The following is an 11,519-nucleotide window of genomic DNA, read 5'->3' on the forward strand; positions in this document are numbered from 1 at the left end:
TCTGTTATTATGGGACCTACAGCTCTGTCAGTACTAACAATGGCATAAATAACTGCATTTCCACTGGGAGGCGCTAAAATCATTATCAAATTTTCTGATGTCTTGGTATCGCTGTTGTTTCCAAATAGCTGTTTTCATTTGTTTGGCAATTTTGCTTAAAGCTGAGCAAATTGGAAAATTATGGATATCTGTGAATTCAGTTGATAAACAACCCTTATCCTCATTACTTTCATTAATTTTCTTTCACTGTAGTTTGATATTTTTGTCACCTTAACCGTAGTTTGATCATTGGTCCCTCTGCCCTTATCATGTGTGATTCTTCTTTGGCATTTGAACAGTAAATTATTATAGGCAAACCAGGAAAACGTAATTACTATTTCTGTTTTTTTTTAATTTTACTCATGATAACTGTGAATTTAAAACATCTACAGTAATCTTTTTGTTCCTAAATTTATAAAACAAAGCGGTCACTGATCAAATAACTGAAAACCAGTACTGACAAGAGATTACTTACATTATTTACTTTGGTAGACATAAAATAATTTTCAAATTTTTAGTTAAATAGTAAGTGGAAGGTGGAGGAAGTGGGAATTTTGATTGGTATTATTTTTAAAGTAATAAAAATGTATTTGTGTGTGTAGGTGTGTGTGTGTGAGAGAGAGAGTGTGTGTGTAACTGCTGATGAGGGTGGAAGAGTAGGTCCAAATGTTGTATGCCTTCACAAAGAAGATATCAAGTAATTGAGAAAACAGCAAGACCAGAAAAGAGGAAAGTAGATAATGCCTGTTATTGTATAGGAAACAGGTAAGCATTTAAGTACACTGAGTAGAAATAGTCTAAACCAATTTTAAAAAGGGTTAAAAAAAAAGGAGGATGATTAAAGGCATAAATACAAAGACAACAGGAAGAAAAAAAGTTGATCCCTTCTAGGTAAAATAATAAATATGTTAGGAAAGTAAATCTTATAGAGAGGCGCACAGCAAATGTAAAATGGTCATAAAATATAACTGAAACATAGTAGTCATTTCAATAAATATGAGTAATGCTACTCCCTTATTTAAAGAAAACAATTCCCAACTTGACTTATAACAAGATCAGAGTCTGTAGGGATAGACAAACCAGACCAAAGTGTTCCCAACTGACTAAAATGTAGAAGAGTAAAATTCTGCATCCAGGAAAAGGGAGCAGCAAAGATTTACTTTGTTTTCCCACCAAATATAAATGAAACTAGTAAATGACACACATGAACGAAGAACAGAGAACCTGAAAGCTGAAGAGAAGCAGGATACCTGCCAAGAAGTTCGAAACTCAAAGAACAACATAATGGTCTGCTGCTCCGGATTCTGTTTAATCTTGCCAAGATTTTAAGCATGAAATACCAAAAACCTCCAAAGTCATGGGCATGGACAAAACAAAGACAAAAATTCTCTTCTTACTCTAGCGAGAAGAGAAGAGAAGAGAAAAGAAGAGAAGAGAAGAGAAGAGAAGAGAAGAGAAGAGAAGAGAAGAGAAGAGAAGAGAAGAGAAGAGAAGGGCAGATTAGCTAGATATAAGTACCTCTAGAAACAAAGAAACATGTTCCACCCACCCCACCTCAGGAACCTCTGGTGGAGGAGGAGACTGGACCTCTGTTCCCATGAGCCTTCTCTTCAGTGAAGGAACAGAAACAACCATTTCAAGAACATAGAACCAAACAAGGTGTTAGGACATAGAATAAATACGTTGAAATCAACATTACCTATTTATTGAATTTGAAAGTTACATTTCTGAAAGATGCTTTCTTTTTTCCATTGTATAATTTTCACTTCCTTGTCAAAACTTGGGTGTTCATAGGTGTGTGAATTAAAATCTGGGTCTTCAATTTGATTCCCTTGGTCAATGTCTCTGTTTTTATGCCAGTAACCAAGCTGACTCGACTAGCATCCAATATGATCCATCATAAAGTTCTCAATTTTGAGCTTAGTAACTAAAGAGACATTTTCTTTGTTTCTGGGGGAAAAAAAGTAAGATCTCGGCATTAGCTTACTCTTGTATTGGTCATATGCTTTTGAGGTAAGAGAAATGACTTCATTTTTTACAATTCTTAGGCATCATAAAGAAGGCAATCTTCTGTGAGGTTCTGGCATTTCAGCTACAATTCAGTGTCTATAATCAGTTGGTCCTCAAGATTAACTTCTCGTCTGCAACAGATGAAAACAATGGACTGGGAACTATGGAGAAACATTTACTATAAACTACTGCATCTTAAATGTTAATATGTGGCCAATTCCTCTCTCTGGAAAAACTATGCATGGAAATTATATCCATCATTATTATGTCTGCATGACAGGAAGCCAGGAATGCCAAGAGCCCATAAACTCTTCCTCCACTGGGCAATTCTTTGGAGAAAAGGAAACCACTACATATGGTCTGGCAATCTTTTTAAAGGTACAGCTGTCAACACAAATCGACCTTAAGACATAGGGAAATGTTTATGCTGCTGCTGCTTTGTTCAAATAAGCAGAACCTTCTACCCTCAGAAATCTGAAAAGATGACTAACTCATTGTCTTCCAAGGCTGCTCCAGAAGACACTTTCCCAATCAGCTCCCTGTGCATTTGTAGCAGGGCAGGTGTAGGTCTGCACATAACTGTGTGAGTGCACATAGACCAGAGGTCAGCTGTGCCTATCATTCTTCAGGATCTATCCACTCTGTGATTTGGAAAAGGGTCTCTTATTGGCCTCATGGTAACCAAGTAGGCTAAGTAAGCAAGGCTGATCAGACAATGAACCCTGAGGATCTGCCTTCCTCAGCACTAGAACTAAAAGTATGCTCCAGAATGTTTGTATTTTATACATAAGTTATTGAGATTGAACTCGGTTCATGCTTTGCAGAAAATGATTTATTGAGTGAAGTACACCCCTGTATATCCTTATACTTTAACTTCATTTGATGCCACTAATCAAAAAGTAATCATTTGTTTTATCTGCATTATCATTATTAATGGGTAATTTAACTATAATTTTAATAATGATATATATGGGAGTTGATAATAAAATGTAGCATATGAAATTCTAAAAGAATTAATTGAAAATATGCACTAAAAAGTTTAAAATCCTTCACCATCAAAGAAAAGCAGATTCAAACTTATTTGACATTTTGTCTTACCCTAGTCGGAAGCACTAAGGTGGAAAAAAGGGTAATGACAACACAGGCAGGCCTGGTTCTGGGGAAAGGGGAACATTTATTCTCTGCTGATGAGGACACTAACTGGTGAAGCCACTGTGAAAATCAGTATGACGATTGCTCAAAAGGCAAGAAATCGACCTCTAATGTGATCCAAGCATGACACTCCTAGGCATATTTCCAAATGACTTCATACCATACTACAGAGAGAGTTGCTCACCCATGTTCATTGCCACTCTGTTTACAGTAGCCAGGGATTCGAAACAGTATCGATGTTCATCAACTGATGAATGGATCATGAAAATCTGGTGCAAGTACAGTGGAATATTGTTCAGCTGTAAAACGACGAAATTTTGAAATTCACAGATAGATGATGATTGGAGTCAGAAATAAGCATCCTGATTAACTCAAACCCAGGAAGACAAATATTATGTGTTCTGTTTCATGTATGAATGGCAGCTTTGAATCGTTAGGTCAGTGTTTTTAAATTAGAGTGCTCATAGACATCTGCCCATAAGCTGTTATCTTTATACCATAGATTACTAAATCTCTTGGTCCTCATCAGAAAAGCTTCTTTTTTTCAGTAGATGAAAACTAATATAGAGGTCCACAAAGATTCCACGTGCGAAGAATAAAAGACTATAGAGAGCTGGGCTCTAAATGAGGCATATGTCACAGCCTGGTTTTCAAGCCCCAGGGATTATTGGGAAGAACTGAAAGATTCTAAGTCGTTGTCTTGAGTGAAACAACATTTGCCTGACATGCCAGGGCTGCAATTGCTTACAGTGGCTGCAATTGAATGCCCATGGTACCCGACTTTAATCAAGGATGTCCTGTTTTACTCAGTCTACCCACTCAACTTCATTCTTGTCCTTCATTAAAAACAACACTGATGGCTGAGTCAAAATAAGCAAGAATGTTTGAAACTAAATGTAAAGGGGGTATTTCAATTAGGTTACTTGAGACAGAGTTTCACTCTGTGCCCCTGTCTGGCTTTAGAACTCACAATTTTTCTCAAAATCGTGGCAATCCTTATGTTTCAGTTTTCCAAACACTGAACTGAGAATAATCAGCCACCATACCCTTATTGGCCTTTCTTTCTTCTTTCTTTTTTCTTTCTTTCTTTCTTCCTTCCTTCCTTTCTTCTCCTCCTCCTCTTTCTCCTTCTTCTCTTCCTTCTTCTTTTCTTTCTGTGTAGTCCTAGATGTACCGTAACTTGCCCTGTAGGCCAGGCTAGCCTAGAACTGAGCCTTTCTCTGCCTTCCAAGTGCTGAGATTAAAGATGTACACCACCATACCTGACTTCCACATTTCATTTTTAAAGGTGTAAGTTCTCTTTCTGTTTGTTAATGAAATGCTATCGCTACTATACATAATAAAACTTGGAAAAATATTTTAGACTAAAAGCAAATTAATATTTTAGGCTCTGAAAGAACTAAAAGATAAAGTGCCAATCATGAGCTGAACAAGGACACCAAAGAACATATCAAACTGGATGGGAAAAGTTCAGGGGGCCTCAACCCGACACAAAGAACTACAGGCAACTAAGTAAAACAGAGAACAGGAGAGGTGGCCCTCACCAGGAAAGAGCACACCAATTAGTTGTCTACTGCCTCTTATCCCTGAAAACACACATACAAGTAACATTATATGGACTTAATAGATTATATTTAAGAATATACATGTATATACAAATACGTATGTGTGATGTGGAATGTCCTTCTGCATATGTGTTGCTTTTATTGGTTGATGAATAAAGCTGTTATGACCAATGGACAGGCAAAAAGTATAGCTAGGCAGGAAGTTCAAAGATACAGGGAAATAGTAGGTAGAGTTGAGGAGACGCCATGTAGCCACCGAAGGAGTAACATGCTGCACCAGTAAGTTTCATGGCAATATACAAATTAATAGAAATAGGTTAATTTAATAGTTAGAGCTAGCCAGTAAGAAGCCTAAGACATTGGTCAACCAATTGCAACTGATAATAAGTGGTTATTTCATACCTGGCTTTGGGAACAGGGAGGCAGAGAAAAACCTGTCCAGGGGAACCAGTGGGACAGAGAAAACTTTCAGTCACACACATGCAATAGGCAATTGATGAGAAAACAGCTCATGGATTCGAAGGAGAGTGGGGCGGTATATACAAGAGGGTTTGGAGAGAGAAAGGAGAAGGGAAAATGTAATTAAAATACAATTTCAAAAGTAAACAACAAAGGAATCTTTAGCATCAAAGTAAATCCTAAAGAGTTTAGAGTTCTGAAAAAAAAACTTACGAAGATTGCTAAAAATTTGAAAGAAAATGCCTAGAACAATATGGCAAGTAATAGTTTTAGAATTGGACAAAGGTATTGGTTGTGGCCAGCTTCCCAGCACTTCATTAACTTAACTCTCAAGAGAGCAAAGAAACACAGAAAGACCATAAGTGATCAAAGGTAAATAAACAAAGAAAAGAAAAATATATTAGAGGCAAACTATTATTATTTGGTGACAGATAAAAGAGGTTTTCTTCTCAAAGATAGTATTAGCTAAGACAACTTTAAATGGCTCCTTCTATAAAGGTGATTGGCAGACTAATAGTTAAATATGCTCTGTGGAGGATTGTACTGGCCAAAGGAAATCAGTAACTATATTGGACAATGATACTTTAAACACTTTATTTACACCTCATGGACTTGCCAAGAAAGAAAGACAGCTCTTTTGTAAGAAAGAGAATTTGTTCAAGAAACTATTTGGGTGAGGGGGGCTGAAGAGATGGCTCAGCAGTTAAGAGCATTGCCTGCTCTTCTGAAGGTCCTGAGTTCAAATCCCAGCAACCACATGGTGGCTCACAACCATCTGTAATGAGGTCTGCTGCCCTCTTCTGGTCTGAAGGCATACATGTAGACAGAATATTGTATGCATAATAACAAAATGAATATTAAAAAGAAACTATTTGGCACATGGTAAGTAAACTACGTTTGTAATCCATAAGCATGAAGGCTGGAACTCTAGCCATTTAGCAGTCTTACCCAGCCGTAGACCCTGCTTACTACAGCACCATCTGTCAGGGCAGGTGTTTCCATGGGTATAATAGCAGAATGGTTGTTATGGCTAACCAATCACTTTCAGATTGGATTTGAAGTACGCTGCCTATTTACCTGCTTACTATAAACCTGAGGAAAAACCTATGGCTAGTGATGTCACAAGCCAAAAACTGAGAATAAATATTTGTCTAGTGTTCGATCCTCTAAGAGACATGTGTATCACTCCCTACGAGGCTCAGGGAACAACATAGAAGACAGGTGGAAACGTTTTACGAGCTGGAGGATGAGGAAGAGTCCTCTGAAACATTCTGCTGAGAAGGAAATGTGGCTGTGGCCATCTGCACAAGACATTCCCCCAGCACCTCCAATAAGACAAAAACGTGTAAGAACTAGCTGGGAAGCAGAAAGGGATCTACAAGAACAGGTGAGAAAAGAGATAGGAAAAAGAAGTGAATAAGTTCATAATTCACTGGATACATATATGGAATTGACAGAGATTAAAGATAAAAAGTTAATGGTAAAATATATGTGTGTATATATACACTATATATACATATACATATAGATGGCTTCTATGCTCCATCTAGAGTACGAATGTTAAGACAAAATTATTCCACACTTCTATTATTCAATTTATTTATAATTAAACTATCAAAAATGATCATTTGGGGTAAAGTCATTGTTTCATATCTCAGCGAATTAAGAACTTATTAAAAGAAAAGATAAAAATGCTCTTTTCTAAATATTAATTTGAATGTAAAATGAAAATTCCTTTTCTTCCATTATGTAGTGCATTTGGCCCTTTCTGTTCTAAATTTAGTGTTCTGCCTTTTCTCTCTTCAGCTTCTGTACTGTCATTCACACAGTATCAAAGTCAATGTTGACTTTGATATTTAGTTGATGTTGACTCTAGGCTTGCTGTAAACTGTCTTTATGTTTAAGTATGTCCTTTGGATCCCTATCCTTTCTATTCCTTTTATCATGAAGAATGATTAGATTTTTATCAAAGGATTTCTGTGCATCTATTCAGAGGATTATTTTTCTTTCAGTTTGTTTATATAGTAGATTACATTTATTGATTTTCATGTATTGAACCACCCTGTCTCATTGGACTGAAATCTATTAATTAGATCATGGTAGATGATGTTTTTAATGTGTTCTTGGATTTGTTCAGTTTGCAAGTATTTTACTGAGTACTTTTACATATGTGTTCATATGTAAAAGGGAAACTAGTTTTCAACTTTCTTTGTTGGATCTTTGTGTGGTTTGATTATCAGAGTAACTATGGCCTCATAAAACAAAGGGTAATGTATCTTCTATTCCTCTTTTGTGAAATAATTTGAGGAATACTGATTTTCACACTTCTTTGAAAATCTGGAAGATTTCTGTCCTACAACTTTCTGGTTCTGGGCTTTTGGTTTTTTGTGGGGTTGAAAGACTTTTAATGATAGCTTCTTTTTTCTAACTAGGGGTTATAGGTTTATTTATATTGCTTACTTGCTTATTTGATCTTGATTTGATGTTGGTAAGTGGTACTTATCAAGAAAAATTTCCATGTCTTTTAGATTTTCCAATTTGGTGGGGTACAGGTTTTTAAAGTATGTTCTTATGAGTGCCTGGATTTCTTTGATATCTGTTATTATGTCTCCCTTTTAATTTTTGATTTTCATAAATTGTATATTCTCTGTCTGCCTTTTAATTAATTTGAATAAGGGTTAGTCTGTCTCATTCATTTTCTCAAAGAAAGAACTCTTTGTTTCATTACTTCTTTGTACTGTTCTCTTTATTTTCATTTTATTGAATTCAGCCCCGAGTTTGATTATTACCTGCCATCTATTCCTTTTAGGCATGATATCTTCTTTTTGTCCTAGAGATTTCAGGTGCGCTTTTAAATTCCTAGTATGCGATCTCTCCATTCTTTTGATTTTTTGGTACTCAGTGCTGTGAACTTTCTTCCTATTACTGCATTTTTGTCCCACAGGCTTGGGTATGTTGTAAATTCATTTTCATTGAACTCAAGAAACTCTTTAATTTCTTTCTTTACTTCTGTCTTGGCCCAGTAGTCACTCAGTAGGGAGTTGTTCAGTTTCCGTGAGTTTATACGCTTTCTGCTGTTTATATCCAGTTTTAACATATGGGAATCTGATAGAACGCAAGGAGTTACTTAACTTTTCTGTGTCTGATGAGGCTTATTTTGTGTCCAAGTATGTAGTGGATTTTGTAGAAAGTTCTACTACTTGTGGACAAGAAGATATATTCTTTTATATTTGGGTGAAATGATCTGTGACTATCTGTCAGATCTATCTGGCTTATAATTCCTGTTAGCTCCAGTATTTCTGTTTAGTTTTTGTCTAGGTGACGTGTTCACTGGTGAGAGTAGGGTATTGAAGTCTCCTACTATCAGTCTGTGAGGGTCAGCGCATGATTTAAGCTCTACTAATGTTTCTTTGATGAACTTTGGTGTCCTTGTATTTGGGGTAAAGATGTTAAGAATTTAAATGTCATCTTGGTGGATTTTTCCTCTGATAATTATGTAGTGTCATACATTTTCTCTTCTGATTAGTTTTGGTTTGAAGTCTATTTTCATTAGATATGAAAATGGCTATACCAACTTGTTTCTTAGGTCCATTTATTTGGAATACCTGTTTCCAATCCTTTACCCTGAGGTAGTATCTATGCTTGATGTTGAGGTGTCTTTCTTTGATGCAGCAAAAAAATGGGTCCTGCATTCACATCCATTCTGCTAGTTTTTGTCTTTTTATTGGGGAGTTGAAAATATTGATATTGAGAGCTGTGAATGACCGTTAATTTTTGATTCTGTTATTTTATTGTTGTGCTCACTGTTGTTGGTCGTGGCAGTGGTAATAGTGGTGGTGGGGGAAGGAGAGAGAGAGAGAAAGAGAAAGAGAGAGAGAGAGAGAATGTATATGTGTGTGTGTGTGTGTGTGCGTGCATACATGTGTGTGCAAGTGTGTGTGTGTGCGTGTGCGTGTGTGTGTGTGTGTGTGTCCCTTCCTTTGATTTTGCTGGTATGACATTACTTATTTCTTATATTTTCATAATTATAGTTATGTTAAAGTTTTCCTCCTAGCACCTTCTGTAGGGATAGAATTGTAGAAAAATGATGTTTAGATTTGGTTTTATCATGCAATATCTTGTTCTTTCCATCTATGGTGATTGAAAGTTTTGCTGGGTATGGTAAATAGTCTTGGCTGGCATCTGTGATCTCTTTGAGTCTGGAACACTTCCGGCTTTTAGAGTCTCCATTGAGAAAGTCAGTTGTTATTCTAAAAGGTCTGTATTCATATGTTACTTGATCTTTTTCCCTTTCAGCTTTGAATGTTCTTTATTTGTTCTGTATGTTTAGTGTTATGATTAGTATGCAACAGGGGGACCTCCTTTTCTGCTTCCATCTGCTCCCATCTGCATAGTGTTCTGCATGCTACAGAGCTGGGAGGGAGACTGGGGGTTTTGGATCTGCAGATGCCGGTGAGCTGAAATCAGCAGCAGCCTTCCTGCTTTTCTGGCAGGAGTAGCCCTTGATTTAGTAAGGGGAGCTCTGTGGAGTTGGCATCTGGAGCAAAGCAATGAATCAAAGGAGGCAGGTTAGAAAGTTCAGATGTGTTGGACACACAGGATATTGGAGTTTGGGGGAAAGGTAGGTTACCATGAGTGTTCTGCTGCAGAGCTGGGCATAAGACTCGGGGTTGGATCTGGCTCGGGCAACAGAGGGAGAGATGAAGATCTGCAGTCTACATACCTGGTTCCCTGACAGAGTGTGTCACCAGTTTGTAATCAGATTGACGGCAACTAACTAGCATACCACATGAGATACATTTTGGCTTTTCACCTCCATAATTATGAAATGATAATCTGGGTTTAGAGATAAAGAGAGTACTCGGTGGTTAAGAGCATCTGTTGTTCTTGCAGACAACAAAGGCTCAGTCCCCAGAACTTGCATGGTTGTTCACAATCATCTGTAACTCTAGTTTCAGGGACCCCAACACCCTCGTCTGACTGTAGCCACCACTGGTGTACATGAATGCAAGCGATAAAACACTGATGCATGTAGTATAAAATAACTAAATGCATAAAAATAAATAAAATCAGGCTTGATTGATCCATTTAGATATGTAAAGTTTGTTACAGCAATAGGAAAGTGACACGTTGAGCAAATTGATACTCCTTCACGCAATGCAAATTCTCTTCCCTTTCATTTGTTGAGTGAGGCATCTGAATCCTCTACCAGTTCTGCTCTGGCCCTAAATCATGAGCGTTTATTTCAGTATTTCTTCATAGTTAACTTTATGACTCACTGAAGGTAAGTTCTCAGTCTTTCTGGCAGCTTAAAGTCAAACTTATACACAAATTACACATATATAACAATTTATATAAATATAAATTATATAAATATAAATTTATGTAAACATAAGATATATAAAAGATATATAGCAATCATAAATGTTGGTATGATTTTTATATCAAATTACTACATTTTCTAAATTGACTATATAATAAAATCACTGTCTTTATTTGAAGTATCATCAATGTTTTGCCTATAGATACTTGGTACTAGAATGGCTTATTTCTGGATTATTGCTTCTCTTTTTGAATAGTCTGTTCCTCTGACCTAATGGTTCTCAAGCTTCCTAATGCTGTGTGACCATTTAATACAACTCCTTATATTGTGGTAATCCCCCCACAACCATGAAATTATTTTTATTGTCCATTAATAACTGTAATTTTACTACTGCGATGAATCATAGTGTAAATATTTGATATGCAGGATATCTGATATGCAACCTGTGTCACTTGACCTCCAAAGGGGTCAAGACCCACAGGTGGAAGACCACTGTTCTAATCTGTCTTAAAAGAAAGCATTGAATGGGTCATTACAGCTTTTCACTGAAGAGAAAAAATTAATAGTTGCTCTTCAATATATTGTATGTCTATGTCAGAGAGACATCATTTATGATTATAATAGTCTGAGAATGAATTATGAAATCATGACATTCACTGTGTGGTGGGGGGTCACACCCAAGGGGCTAGAATGAAAATGAAAATATATCCATTAACTTCCAGAGATGTTCTTGGTATAGTGAAAGTTCAGTAAGAATGTGAAGGTTGGGAAAGGATACTATGGAGTGCTAAAAAGTTGATTAAAAGTCAGTAGCAGCTGAGCAAAAGACAAAATATTGAAAGAAGGAGCCACAGCCAAAGAAACTAGAAACATTCCTTTGGAGACAACCAACCATAGGGAACAAGAAAGAAGGAGCGCTGGGGCTCGCTCTGCTGTTCAGATCGCCAGCACTTCTATAACATTCTACAAAT

The sequence above is a fragment of the Myodes glareolus genome, chromosome 20, assembly GCF_982192425.1.
Source record: "Myodes glareolus chromosome 20, mMyoGla1.1, whole genome shotgun sequence".
Taxonomy (NCBI): domain Eukaryota; kingdom Metazoa; phylum Chordata; class Mammalia; order Rodentia; family Cricetidae; genus Myodes; species Myodes glareolus.